The following is a 13,063-nucleotide window of genomic DNA, read 5'->3' as shown; positions in this document are numbered from 1 at the left end:
GTTTTGGTGGCACTTTGGAGACCAGCCTGAAATTTGACCTTATTTGACCTTACGTAACCTGAAGGTCATGACCTAGAAAGCTCAAACTTTGATCTAAGTAAGTTCACGTACAGGTCAAGCTACCCTGTAAATTTGGTGTCTCTAGCTTTCTAAGTTCCCGAGATCTCAGCGGGAGGGTCAAATTGACCCCCTCCCCCACCCGAGCGAAGGGTATCTAGCCGGCCACCCGGGCGCGTGGTAAGATGTTTCTCTATGAATGACACCCCATTCTAGGCTTTTCACAAAATGGTTGTTCACATTGACTCAAGATGGGAAATCCTTTCCTCACAGGAAACAAATTGCAGTTATGCAATACTAAAAACGTTGTCCATCTAAACGTAAAAACGTTTTACATCTAGGACGCATGTTCAAGTGGCCGAATTCCGGGGTAAATATGGTTTTGGGGGTAGTTTAGGTCAACGCTTGCAGCTGACCTCCCCAATCGACTTAAGAAAATGACACATCTGACGCTCGTGCTAGAGCCCGCAGAGGTGTGACAAAGCGACGTCAAGTCATTGTAAATAACCCGACCTGAAAGGCACAGCGCGCATTTCTGATGTTCACATACTGTAAGTCAAAATGCCAGCGTTTGGGTAGTTCATGCGAACAACCGAGGAACAATCTATCAATCTAACAATCTGTGGGGCGTGCCGAGGCTCGAACCCAGGGCGTTCCCATTCCTACGCCGGCGCATTCCATGTGAACTGTTTAACAAGTTGCATTATCAACAGGATACCTGTGAGATGACATTGCAGACTTTCATGCGACGAGAAGCGAGATATGCATCAGTGTGTAATCTGATTTGCGACGGTAGCTATCTAAAACCTTGACACCAACGTATCAAGAACATGCAAAGTTAAACTATCTTGCGCCCTATGGGTTTTGGCGTTACTTTTCTGAATCTTTTCTGTATCGTCTTTAGGTTTGTCAAAATGTCAAAAAACGTTTATCATTCAGAACAGCCTTTGTCAGTAATATTTAAGAAGACTATTTTTTGTCTACGGGCAACATTAGAAATCGGCTCATTCAAGGGCAGAGCTTGTCAGGCATGTCGTCCGTCTGTGGTTGCCCAGAAGTGTATGACGTGGCTGGCCCTTGGCCTTATCGAGCCACAACTCACTTAGAGCTCATGAATGGGATTGAGTTGATTCAATTGGACGACGAGGCATCCATTCATATGAACGTGCTTGTAAGTCGCTTGAAAGACAAAATTAGTCTCTGATTGATTTCCACACGCATGCGGGTTTTTTCAGGAGCCATCGTGAATGTGAAAGGCAATGGAACATTGATTGCCTTATGTCCTCATTTCGTAACAGCACAGAGAACTGGCTGCCGCTTATGTTATGACCTATGTGATCAGAAGAATGTATGGAAGCGGTTGCCAGCCTGTGCGTAGTTCCAGTCCCTTTCAATGGCGGTAACACATTGGTGACTGGTACCGAGGTTATTATTTGCCTTATTTACACCGCCGCCTCGTGGGGAGATGTAACGTCCGCCATGTCAGTGGGCTTTATTTGCCCTGGGGATCCTTGCTGAAGCACTGGTTAATTATCAGTGGAATATGACATTTCAACTAGTGTCCGTCCCTTTGTAAACAAACAATTGCGATTCGACTTATATGCAGTGGTTTGTATTCAACTTTACAAAGTGATTGCTGCCTTTAAAGCTACAGAAGCTCAGTATCTTAAAGTATTTTCCAGGCGATTGTTACGGGTGGTTGCAACAATGCTGCTGTTTTAGCTATGCACGGGCGCGCGTTAGATACCATCACCACACAAAAACAAAGCCTTGAGTGGTCGAGCTCGGCGCCACTTGTAAGCGCGGGTAATCAGATCAAGCTGATGTCATAAACGCCGCCGAGGCCGTCCGACCCAACAGCTGCTGCTGCTGGGTGGGGCGGGGTCGGCTGGCCTCTCCCTGTGGAGACCGGGATAAGAGGCTGACCCTGCGGAGAACAGGCCGATTTGGCGGACAGCGAGGCGACTGCGCCGTTGTCGCGGGTGAATTGCTCCCCCGCTGCGACCGAGCGGGTGACATGCCGACCGAATACGCAATACACCGACCAAGCAGACAATATGTCAGGCAGACAATACGCCGACCAAGCAGGCAACACGCCAACCAAGCGGGCAACACACCGACCAAGCGGGTAACACGCCGACCAAGCAGACAGCTCGTCAACCGAGCTATAAGAAGCCGGCCGACTCATCCTGGCCGCCGGGCGTGGTGTTGCCAGATCGTGCGACCGCCGGCCCATCTGGCAACAAAAACGCCCGCCTTTTTCGGCCTGGGTTCGACACCGGGCGGCGGGGTTTTTGTCCGTGGAGTCGAGATGCACGAGGAGCGCGCTGACCTGTGCTCTCTGCGGGAGGCTGTGGCCGACGCCGTGCAGCCCAGGTCGTTTGTCATCCGTCGCCGTCCCTCCCTGACGCGCCTCACCCCCGCCTTCCCCTGAAATGGGGCAGTTTTTACTTCTCTGCTGCTCGCTGTCTTTCAGTGCCCGGACGTGGTCGAAAACTTCAAGGGAAATCTCAGCAGCCACGATCATCGCAGTGGTTGCAGGTGGCAGCATCTCAAGTGATGCAACACTCTATGTCGCCATTTCTGCGAATGGCTAAGAAGAGAGAATAAGTCATGCTCTCCGGTGTCCTCAGGTAATTATTCATATTTTGCAACCAGTCGGGTGATGATGTTGAATGCTTTGAATCGTCGGAATTCAGTGATCCATAAGGCTTTGGCTAATATATTTTGAATATTTTCTGTTCCATTTCAATCAAACGTCTTGATCTTAAGAACTGTCAACGACATATCCCGAAATGTTTTCGACAGCGAATCGTTCCAGCATTCGACAAGAAATAGACAAGTTATCTGCGGACTCTGATGAGATCGTAAACATCAACCTTAACAGAAACTACACTGATGCGTGCTCTGACGTCACTGGGGTCCTTCCCATCGGCCCTTACCTCATTGTTGCCAAACGAGACAAAGCTCGACGCGGCGCGAAGCCCGATTCAGCTTTAACCTCCAAGGACAAGTCAGAGTATTTCAAACCGATACCGATGTGATGCAGCTACTGGCCACATCCCTGTGCCGTTGATGGGGGTAGGCATGACGGACCTGGAGCTGAGAGGTGTGGTGAATGATGCTAATCCTCCTTAAACCACGGCTCTAGCCGCTCTGTAATCAGAGTGGAATCAGGGAATCAGGGAACCGCTTAGGAATCTGGGAGATGTCCCTGACATTTGTCTCAACGTTTAAACGGAGCTCGCCATCTCTCAGATGGCACGCGTCCCATAACCAGCTTATCGCCAGCAAGCTTTCGCCAAATCGCGTCCCAAGCTCCCAGAAGAGGCTTTGCAAGCGGATATGGCAAAACAATGTGGTATTTTCCTATTCCCAAAGCCGATCTTCATGTGTTCGTGAGCTCACTTCCGCTTATTCAGGTAGCTAAATGCTTGCCCATCTCAAGCCCATCTCGACGAGCTGTCCGCCAAAGCTTACCACCGCCACCACGGCGGCCGCCACCGCTGCCGCCGTCTGCAGGTGCTCGTCAGCGCTGGTAGCTCTCCGTCGGAGCCGGGCTCGTCAGCACCACGTCCTCGCCGGGGCCGGCCGGGGCCCATTTTTAGCTGTCAAAATCGACACAGCGCCGCACGACAGCGGCATCCATCTCCCGCCGGGGGGCGCCTCGATTACGGCCGCCGCCCGGCACGCGTCCTCCGCAACCCCGGACCCAACCCGGAGCGACTCGCTCCCGACCCCAGAGCGGCCTGCTCGCGGTCCAGAGCAGCGCGGATCAGCCGTAGAGCGGCCGGCCAGTTGGCCCCGACGCTCCCCGAGGCCCCGCCGACCTCCGCCGCGAGCCGGCTCTATCGACGGACACGGTGCCCAAGGGAGATGCCCCCCCCCCCCCCCCACCTTGTCGGCGTGACTCAACTCTTTCCGTCGCTTCCGCGCCATTCGGCGGCACCGCTTGCCGTTTATGGCGGGTGTTGTCCCGCGTACCAGGGGTTCTCGAACTCGTGGGTGAGGCCCCGACGGACGACCGGCGTCGTCGCAGGGGTGCAATGCAAACGCCGCGTTTGATCGGTTTTCAGTGATAAACATACAACTGGCAAGTTCTTCAAGGTGGTAGGTTAAGCGCTTTCTCTTGTCTGGACGGACAATTTTGCACTTAAGTAGAAATGGCCTAATTCATTCCTCATTCCTCGCAAGACGACAGCTGTTGCGAGCTTGAAGAGCCTCCCATTGTCCGCTGATCTGAACCTACCTGCGACTTTCTAGGTGCTCTGCTCAGCACGAGAATGGTGCAGCGACCCCGCCCTTCGTTTCCAATATAACTCTTATTTTGTCCACGGTCATGACGCGAACGTAATTTATTTAAAGGAAATTCCCGAAACTCATCGAATAAAACATGAATGCAAAAGGTTTTTCAACGCCATTATTACGCCACCCGTGAACCTTGCCTCGCTGTTAAAGTCGGACTGCATGCTGTTGGTGACTGTTGGCCTGTCGTTACGACGGGCTATCGATTGTCGCCTCACTAACATGCGCGCCTGGAAAGCACATGCCGTGTGTACCATACCATCCGTCCTGCCACGTTTTCAAGCCTATGTGTACCATAAGCTTAAGGGCGTGGCAGGACGGAATGGGGCTGTCAGAGCGCTCATGAAATTTCAACATTAGCTATGTCGTGATGCATGCTGTTGTTACTTTCCCAAAAACAGACCGCCTTCTATCCTGGTGTTTCAGCCAAAGTTTTTGTTTTTTTCCAAACAGTTCCCACCATGCATCGCCACAAACTCAGTGATAAAGTGTCGGATTAGCAGGGTCCCTTATAAGGCTAGCAAAGTTTCACCTCTTGTCAAAATGAAAACAACATGTAGTTAAGAGCACGCGGTCTGGTCAGGAGCCTATCGCCGTTTTTGGACGTTTCTTCGCTCCCGGACTTCAGGACACCGATCATTAAGGAACGGACGGCAGCGATAGGTGCAGAATCCCATAGCGAGTCTGCTCGGCGCTGTGGATGCCTGTTTGGCGTCCCGTTTCGCGTCTGCATCGCACACCGCGGGAACCCTCACCTCGTCCTCAACCCGGCTCGCTGTGGCGGCGCCGGTTTGAGAACCCCTGATGGCGTCCGTCGGAGCTCGCAGGCGGGGCCGCCTGCCGGCCGGCCTCACGCACAGTGCGTGCGGCGCGCGTGGAGTGAGAGGGTCGCGGGAAGGGAGATGACTGACACGCGGCGTGAGGACGGATCGTGACGGGCCCGACCGCCGACGCGGCGTCGTTAGAGACCAGCGGCCGTGGTGGCACGACCTCCGCGGCGCGGCCGGACTGCGACCCAATCGACGACGAGGAGCGACCAGGTCACGGGCGGCGAGCTGCTGGGCTACTGACCGCTGGTGAGCATCGCCGTCCCGCTGTAGGACTGCACACCTCAGACTGTCACCGCCAGACATCCCGCTGACTCTTGTTATAATAATGGGGTGCATGACGCGGGTCAGAATTCAGGAATGTGTAAAAATGGGTAAAATTTTCGTTTTGTATGCCTTTGCAAAGCTTGAACGATGTTCCGTTTTATACCTACTTCAAATGTACAGCGATGTAGGCCTACAGTGCCATTTGATTAAAAGACGATGTGGCTTACCGTGGCGATAGCCCCACATCTAATCCGGTCTTAAGTTGGGGAGCAGAGAGGGACGCAGTGGTGCCTTTCCCCCATGCTGCTGGTGTCCATGATGTAATGGCCTGCCGTTATCTGCCTCTGGCCGGCGGTGCATTACGATGATGCATGCGTGATTCATTCCATCGCGGAGAGGACCGTCGCCATAACCGGGCGGCGTGATACATGGTCTGGGGGTGTCGTTATTCACACACGCCTCGGTTGGATGAATTGATGGTGCGGCCTTACTCATCCTCGATGCAATCAGCAAGGGTACACGCTATCCCGGTGACCACTCGGGTCAGATTTCAGGGGCTGGCATGTGTGCTGTGATGGCCTGTAGTCCAATACTAAACGGCTATTGAACGCGCAGGACATTGAAACACTTGCAAGAGAGTGTGCTTCACAACTAAAGGCAGCATGCTCGGGAAATGTGATGCGCATTTCTTGGGGCCTTCGGGGTCGGTGCGGAATCGCTCAGAATGCAAATTTGCTCACAAGCTTTATTTCAGTAGCCGGGCAATGCAAATTGTTGTTGCGCGGCAGGTCAACTGTCTAGGGCAAATGTTCAATGCGAAGCGTATGCTCGCAACTTGACCCATGGCGAAATGGACATACGTGCTATCAGATAGAACATATGTGTCCAGCTGAAGATGGCTGGGTGAATAACGAATTGCTGACTTGCTCTGCGAACACCATCGCCACAGTGCGATGGTAATGGCTGTCGTGTACACGCTGCATGCGGTGTTCCAATCGCATTGGCCTACTTACGCGGAATATAAATCACAAAAATGGTTCCAGTGTAGTTGACCAGTTATCAATGTTCAGTGGTTGGCCGCCTTGTCAGTATGTGTTCCATAGCATCTTTTCTGTCTTTGCCCGAAAACTAACAAAGGACGCTGCACCGGCCTTTTTCCTCTGATCATCCGACGTGTATGTGGGGCAGCTATGACAACTGACAAAGTTTGCCTGATTGTGTCGCCACATGCAGTTTGAATAGCGGGAATATCCAAATTAGTACATAAGTACACAGTCCATCGTGCTATCACAAAGACAAGGCATGTGTTTGTTAGTGCAAGCGCGTGTCATTTTGCACATTTGTGGTGTTCGAAGCTTGGGTCGAAGCTTGAGCTGAACTCGCGGAGAGGACCTTCTTCTTCGGCAGCATGAAGTCGCTCTCCGACTGCGACAATATCTTAATCAATGGCTAGGACAATACAGACCGAGCAGAAGTGCAAATCCCGTCTTCATAAAACAGTGTGGTCAGTGGTGAACTTGTGGCTGGTCTTTTCCTCATATCATTCAGAATTATGTCATTATATTTATGACATGAATAGCGCTGTACCTTTGGCATACATCGATCTTTGCGCACACGAATGTGGGTGTAAGGAAGCAACATGCCATCATGCAGTATCATGACAGAGGGCGCCCTGAGAAGCGTGGAACGAGCGAGACGGAAGTGAATGCATGCGGTCATGACATGTAAACGATGTCAAATCCTTACCGAGTATCACCGGACGTCTGAGGGTATTGGAACTCCATATAGGCGTAGATGGGTGTTATAACAGCATTAGAATGTCTGTCATTCATGGCAGTTGGTAGACAACGATGTCCATTGATGCGGAAATGCGCTAAATCACAGGTCACAGCTGAAAATTGCCTGGGCAATGGCGTGTCCAGCCCGGCCATTTCACTTGACAAAATCGATGAATTTGAAATTAGCTGCACTGTCGGCAGCTGTCGCGAAATATTTCAAGGCGGCACGCGTATGTGGTGGGCACTGGTCACAGTGTGCTGGCCGCCCTCCCCCCCCCCCCCGCGGAGTCTGCGAGGGCAAATCGCTCGGACGGGTCACAGCGCGCTGCGATAGGGACCGATTGAAACCGAACGACTTAGTGCGCTTTCGGGTCGGTCGCGGTGTTTCGGACACCGTGAACGAGAACAGTTCGATGCCGGGTATCGCGGTGGTTCGGACGCCGTGAACGAGAACAGTTCGCAGCGGCGCGCAGTGACGGGATCGCCCAGCAATTTGAGGATTTAAAGTCGGTTCATTCGCCTGCACCGTACAGTTTGTCCGACGATTGTAGCAGCTCTGACCGCCAAGATCTGACACCGTCCCCTAACATCGCCCTCACACGGGCGGGCTCATGGTGGGCGGCGGAACGCTCGCGCCCAGCCGCACGCGTCGACCCGCGCCTCACGTCAATGTGGCTGCCCGTTCCGTCCTCTGCCAACCTGCGTTGTCCCTGACTCCGCGACTCTGACTCGCAGAGATCTGGGTCGAGCTCCTTCCTGTGCCATACAGCCTTCTCGCTGCTGGCAAACCGTTTCAAGCTTGGTTTAGGGAAGCCCGTAGTTTTACGTTTTCCTGTATTATGAATGATTGAGGCTACGACTTCTAATCATGACGCATTGTGCTTCTTGTTGGTGAAAACCGCACGGCACGACGACGTGTGGGTGGGGTGCAAAAGGTGCTTCTGAAGAGTGCGGAGGGCCGGCTTGGGTCCGGTGGCACAAGTTAAAATCTGCTCACCCGTCATGTATGACTCGTTGGCTCGCGGCCTCACTCGTGATAAGAAACCGACGGCAATATGTCAGCAGTACTAGTGATACAATCCAGAGCACCGTGATGCCTGCAGCAATCTTGTTATCCAGAACGTTACTGGTTGTTCTTGCAGGCTGCGCCCCGATAGCGCTTTGGGCAGCATTTCTGCGGTACTTTCATCTGCGATTGCGTATCGATAATATAAATGACGCCTGGACACTGCAGATCCAATCCAGGCGTCCCAGCGCGCGCTGAGCCCATATATTGGCAGAAACGACTCGTTTTTACACGTCTTGGAACGTTCCGGCCTTTGTGCCAAGCAGAGGCGCCGTACTCCGACCGGGTCGAGTGTGCATTAAGAACTGCCTCCCAAGCAAGCAAATATCGCGCTGCTCAGCTGTAACGCTGTGTGTCGCCAGGCGTTCTGTACGTACTTGACCTTATCTCTCGAAGTACTCGGGAAAGCTTTCAAATTTGTCTGGACAGCAGATTCCGTAGTAAACGCCTACTGCTGTCATAAGACAGTCAAAGACGGAGATTAATGAGCTCCTGCTGTCAGACCTCTGCCTGCATTTTTTCCTGTTCTTTTGCTCGTGCACAAAGAAGGATGAGAACAGTCGCTGCAAATGTGGTTTTGAATGTCGCATTTGCGTGCAGCGGCGAACGAGTCATTTTATGCATCACTGAAATCTAGCTATCGCTGGTAGAAACGCTGTCTGGACCCTGATTGCTGTGATGTGGACCGCCGGGAAGCAGGTACAGTTTCAAGCAGGCAGAGCGGCGAGGCATCCAAATGTCGACCTGTGTTGACATTTGCCTCTCAGGTTTTTGTAAGACGATACGCTACTCCGACAGGCCTAAACCTGCTCGGTGTGCTGTAAACCATCGGAATGTATCCGTTCCGGTGCAGTTTTGCCCCACAGCTGCGGGCTAAACGTCCCTTTGAGCTGAACAGCGCCCGGACGACCCATCAAGTAGTCACAAAACGAAGCCTACGGTCCCTTCCCACTCCAGTAACTGCACATCCCCTCCAGGCTGCGGCGCGCTCCGCGCCGCCCGACGTCGTCCGACCGACGCTGTCGATACATTAAAAGCCGTTTTTGCTCGCAGCCGATACGCACCGCGATAGCGAAAACATAGTAAAACAATGAAGGGGCTGAGCGGCGACCGTTGAAGCGACGCGGAAAAACTGCACTCAGGTCAGCCATTTCATGCACGACGTCTCCCTGCGCCGCTCACAGATGCACCACGACCTGGCTGCGGCGGCTCGCTCCCTGCTGGGTCAGCGAGCCACTGACCGAATTCAGGGGGTTCTCGGAACCGCGGCCAGCTGCGGGAGGGGTGGGCAGCCAATAGCGGGCCGCGCCCGCAGGCGACGGCGGCCTGGAGTCATCCTGTCGACCGGTCGCGCCGGGCTCGTCTTGGTTTACACCTGCGCCGGGGCTCGCAAATATTTACGCGATTTTTGCGCGGTGTAAATTCTGCCGATCTTGTGTTACCAAACAGACGCGCGTCACGCGGTAATTATAGCGCACTTTTGTGCGGAATGTTGATCATCGTGAATCGCCGGACGGCGGCGCCTGCTGGCCAGGCATGTGGCGAAACATGGCGGGAGAGAGCGTGCCAGAATTGGGACTGGGTCGGGCAATTTCAGCCTAACAAATGTGAATACAGCTGGACGAGGGGTTTCCAAGGTACCGAGTATACGCGTGAGGTGTTTGAATAAAAACATGGCATGCGAAACAGCCCGACAAAGTCGTGACATGGATAACCACTGAAGTTGACGTGCCCGTAAAGCCCACTTCTACCCAGAGTCGATCCGCACAGTAGTGAGGGGCGTGCGGGTGACACCAAGGCGCATGGAAAACGGGAGCCATCGGACCTCGCTATCAGCCACGGGAGCCGTCAGACCTCACGATCAGCCACGGGAGCCGCCAGACCTCGCGATCAGCCACGGGAGTCGTCCGACCTCGCGATCAGCCACGGGAGCCGTCCGACCTCGCAATCAGCCACGGAGTCGTCCGACCTCGCGATCAGCCACGGGAGTCGTCCGACCTCGCGATCAGCCACGGGAGCCGTCCGACCTCGCAATCAGCCACGGGAGTCGTCCGACCTCGCGATCAGCCACGGGAGCCGTCCGACCTCGCGATCAGCCACGGGAGTCGTCCGACCTCGCGATCAGCCACGGGAGCCGTCCGACCTCGCGATCAGCCAAGGGAGCCGCCAGACCTCGCGATCAGCTGTTTGTCTCACGCGCGAGGGTGTGACACACGACAGATGTCGTTGGACCGACACTCGGACCGCCGCCGCCCCCTGCAATCAGCCGGACTGGAAATGACGCGGCTCTCGTGGCAGGCCGACGGGCGCCGAGCGAACGTCGCGGCCGTGTTGACGCCCGGGTGACGCACAACACCCGGCCCACCCCGTCATCTGGCGTGGCCGCCAGCTGGCCGGTGACCAGCCGGCCACCTGGCGGCATTTGGCGTCATGATTTGCACCTCTGGTGGTGGCCCAGCGCGCGCCGCCCTGGCCTGGGTCGGTCGCTGCGGTGCGCCGGTGTCCGCGGCGGTCGCTGCCTGCCCCTGTCGTGGCGACGTCGCTCCGCGGGTCGGTGCCGGCCGCTCCCCGCGTGTCTGGCCCCACCACGTCTGTTGCGCCGGTCCCCCGTCCCCCGTCGGACACTTCACAGAGCCGACCATCCGTGTAGTTACCCCCTCCTCGGACTTGTTTCCATGTTCCGCCCTCGCGCCCGCTCCCCACCCCCTCCTCTCCGAGACGGTCACGCGGGTGGGCGCGGGTGGCCTCTCCCTCCCGTCGGCCGGACTCGGCCTTCGGCCAATGTTGATTCAGTTGGCTGTGGCCGGCTGCGTGTCGCCGGCACCTCTGTGGTCTCCGCCGCCGCCGCCGGTGCTGGTGCTGGTGATGATGCTGACCTGTCGGCTGGCCGGCGTGGGGCCCAACCTCTTTGAACCAGGGGCGTTGGCAGGAACCAGAAGAGGGAGGAAATAACATCTGGGATGCCGATTATTGAATGTCGTGATGGTCGCACCGCGTGCCCGCGTTCTTCAATCCACACACTCCAGAATGTCTAGTGACGGTGTCATGACATCCCACGGGTCCCTGACCTCGCCCCTGAGAGGACCAAGTCCGGGTTGACCGACGAGCGGCCCGTTACGCAGCCGTTACGTTACGTTACGCTACGCAGCCAGGCTCCCGCCGGAAGTGATCCCACGCTGAGAATCGCAGCCTGAGTCCGGCGGCACGCGCCGACTGCACGTGCTCAGGGCCGGCGTCACAGTCAGCGCGGCGGCGGCGGCGGCGGCTCCGCTCCGCGCCCGCTCTGTCGTCGGCGCTGAGGCGGCGCCCGGCCGGCGTGGAAGGATCCCCATCGTCAGCGCTCAGCCGGCGATGGATAGGAGACGGACGGAGACGGGCAGTGGTGGGGCGAAGGGTAGGGGTGGTCAGAGCATCCCGGGATTACGTAAAGTGGCCGAAGTGAACTCTGCCTTTGGTGTCCAAACTGTGACGAACAGGGGTCGTCGCTGAGGTCATCTACAAAATGACGCCATGGTTTATGTACGATGCCTCCATCAGACGTCCGGATGATGTAGATGTTAAAGCCCGCCAATGGCAGGAAATTGCGCCAGAATATACGCATGGTGCGGCATCGTAGTGGTCGTAGACGTCACGGGCGATCAGGATCGTATCTGCTTCAGTTTTCGCTAACCGCTGAATTGGCATTGGCACAGCTTCAATCGCGTGGAAATTTCAGGCCTCCACTGGCGCCAGGAGTTGCCAACCTTGCCGCCGAATATGTGCTGACACCTCCAGCTCGAAGCGTCACAAAATCTGTCCCGCTGCGGCGAAGTGTCCCGGACCCGCCGGGCGCCGAGATTACTCGCTGTCTTTCAGCCCGGCGCTGCCTCGCGGCTCTGAAGAGGGTCTCGAGTGTCGGCCCCAGCTGAAAAGACCGCCTGATGAGGGACGCCGGCCAGCATGGCAGCCGCAACGCTTACCGCCCGGGCGTCCCCTGAGCGTGGCTGGAGCTCGCGGGCAGTAACCCGGCCAGATAAGCCTGTTTGTCGGCGGGAGTCATCGTGGCCGGCTGCCGTAAAGTCGCTGCCGACGCGCGCCCGTCGCCGCCGACGAGGCTGCGTCGCCGCGGACGCCGACGGCGGCGCCGGCTGCCGCCGACAGCTTGGTAAACACAGACCGGACGCGACCCGTTAGTCGGCCAGACGCGGCGTTTTTAAAGTCAGCCCGTCGGATTCCGGCGGGCCTTATTTGGTGCGGCCGGCTGGCTGCCGGTCGACGGCAGCTCGGGATTTATTTATGGAGATTGGTGCCGGGGTCTCGCCGGAATTCGCCGTTCTTCCCGACGCGTTCGAGATGGCCGGAATGCGACAAAAGCCGCGATGCTAGCCGGATTAGTATCGCCAGGATCGATGGCGGCGCCGCGGCTGTCCGCTGCCACGAGGCGTGTTTACACCGCGACCAGCTCGCCGGCTGCTGGAGATCCCCCAGGCGCGTGACTGCAATAGTGCGCCAGACAGGGCAGACAGGCCACTGGCCAGGCATGCCGTCGCCGCTAACCGCGGCAGCAGGCGACCGTTTTTACGGGTGGTCCGCCGGCGGTCTCGTCTTTTCCGGGGTCCTCTGGTCTTGGCCGCCGCTGGCCGCCGGCCAATTGCTCAATAAAATGATCTGCCTGCAGGCGATCGGTTCCCCATCTGCTGCACTCATTTGCCGCCGGCCAGGCAATCTGTCGGCGGCAGTGTTGGCGACCGGCTCTGCATTAATCCCGGCCTCTGGCACAGTGT

At 56.2% G+C, this 13,063-nt stretch overlaps 1 protein-coding gene across 1 annotated transcript in view; it reads left to right on the top strand.

The window, feature by feature from the left end:
* Positions 1–5,271: 5,271 nt before the first annotated feature.
* LOC119098451 (uncharacterized) overlaps positions 5,272–13,063 on the top strand; it is a 90,617-nt gene continuing 82,825 nt past the window's right edge. The window contains exon 1 of the mRNA XM_037221370.1: positions 5,272–5,438. The gene's annotated coding sequence lies outside the window, so the exon portion shown is untranslated. The remainder of the gene's footprint in view (positions 5,439–13,063) is intronic.

Source organism: Pollicipes pollicipes, unplaced genomic scaffold (assembly GCF_011947565.3).
Source record: "Pollicipes pollicipes isolate AB1234 unplaced genomic scaffold, Ppol_2.1 Scaffold_2555;HRSCAF=2994_pilon_pilon_pilon, whole genome shotgun sequence".
Lineage (NCBI taxonomy): Eukaryota > Metazoa > Arthropoda > Thecostraca > Pollicipedomorpha > Pollicipedidae > Pollicipes > Pollicipes pollicipes.
The sequence above is the reverse complement of the archived record's forward strand: the minus strand, read 5'-3'. Positions and strand labels throughout refer to the sequence as shown.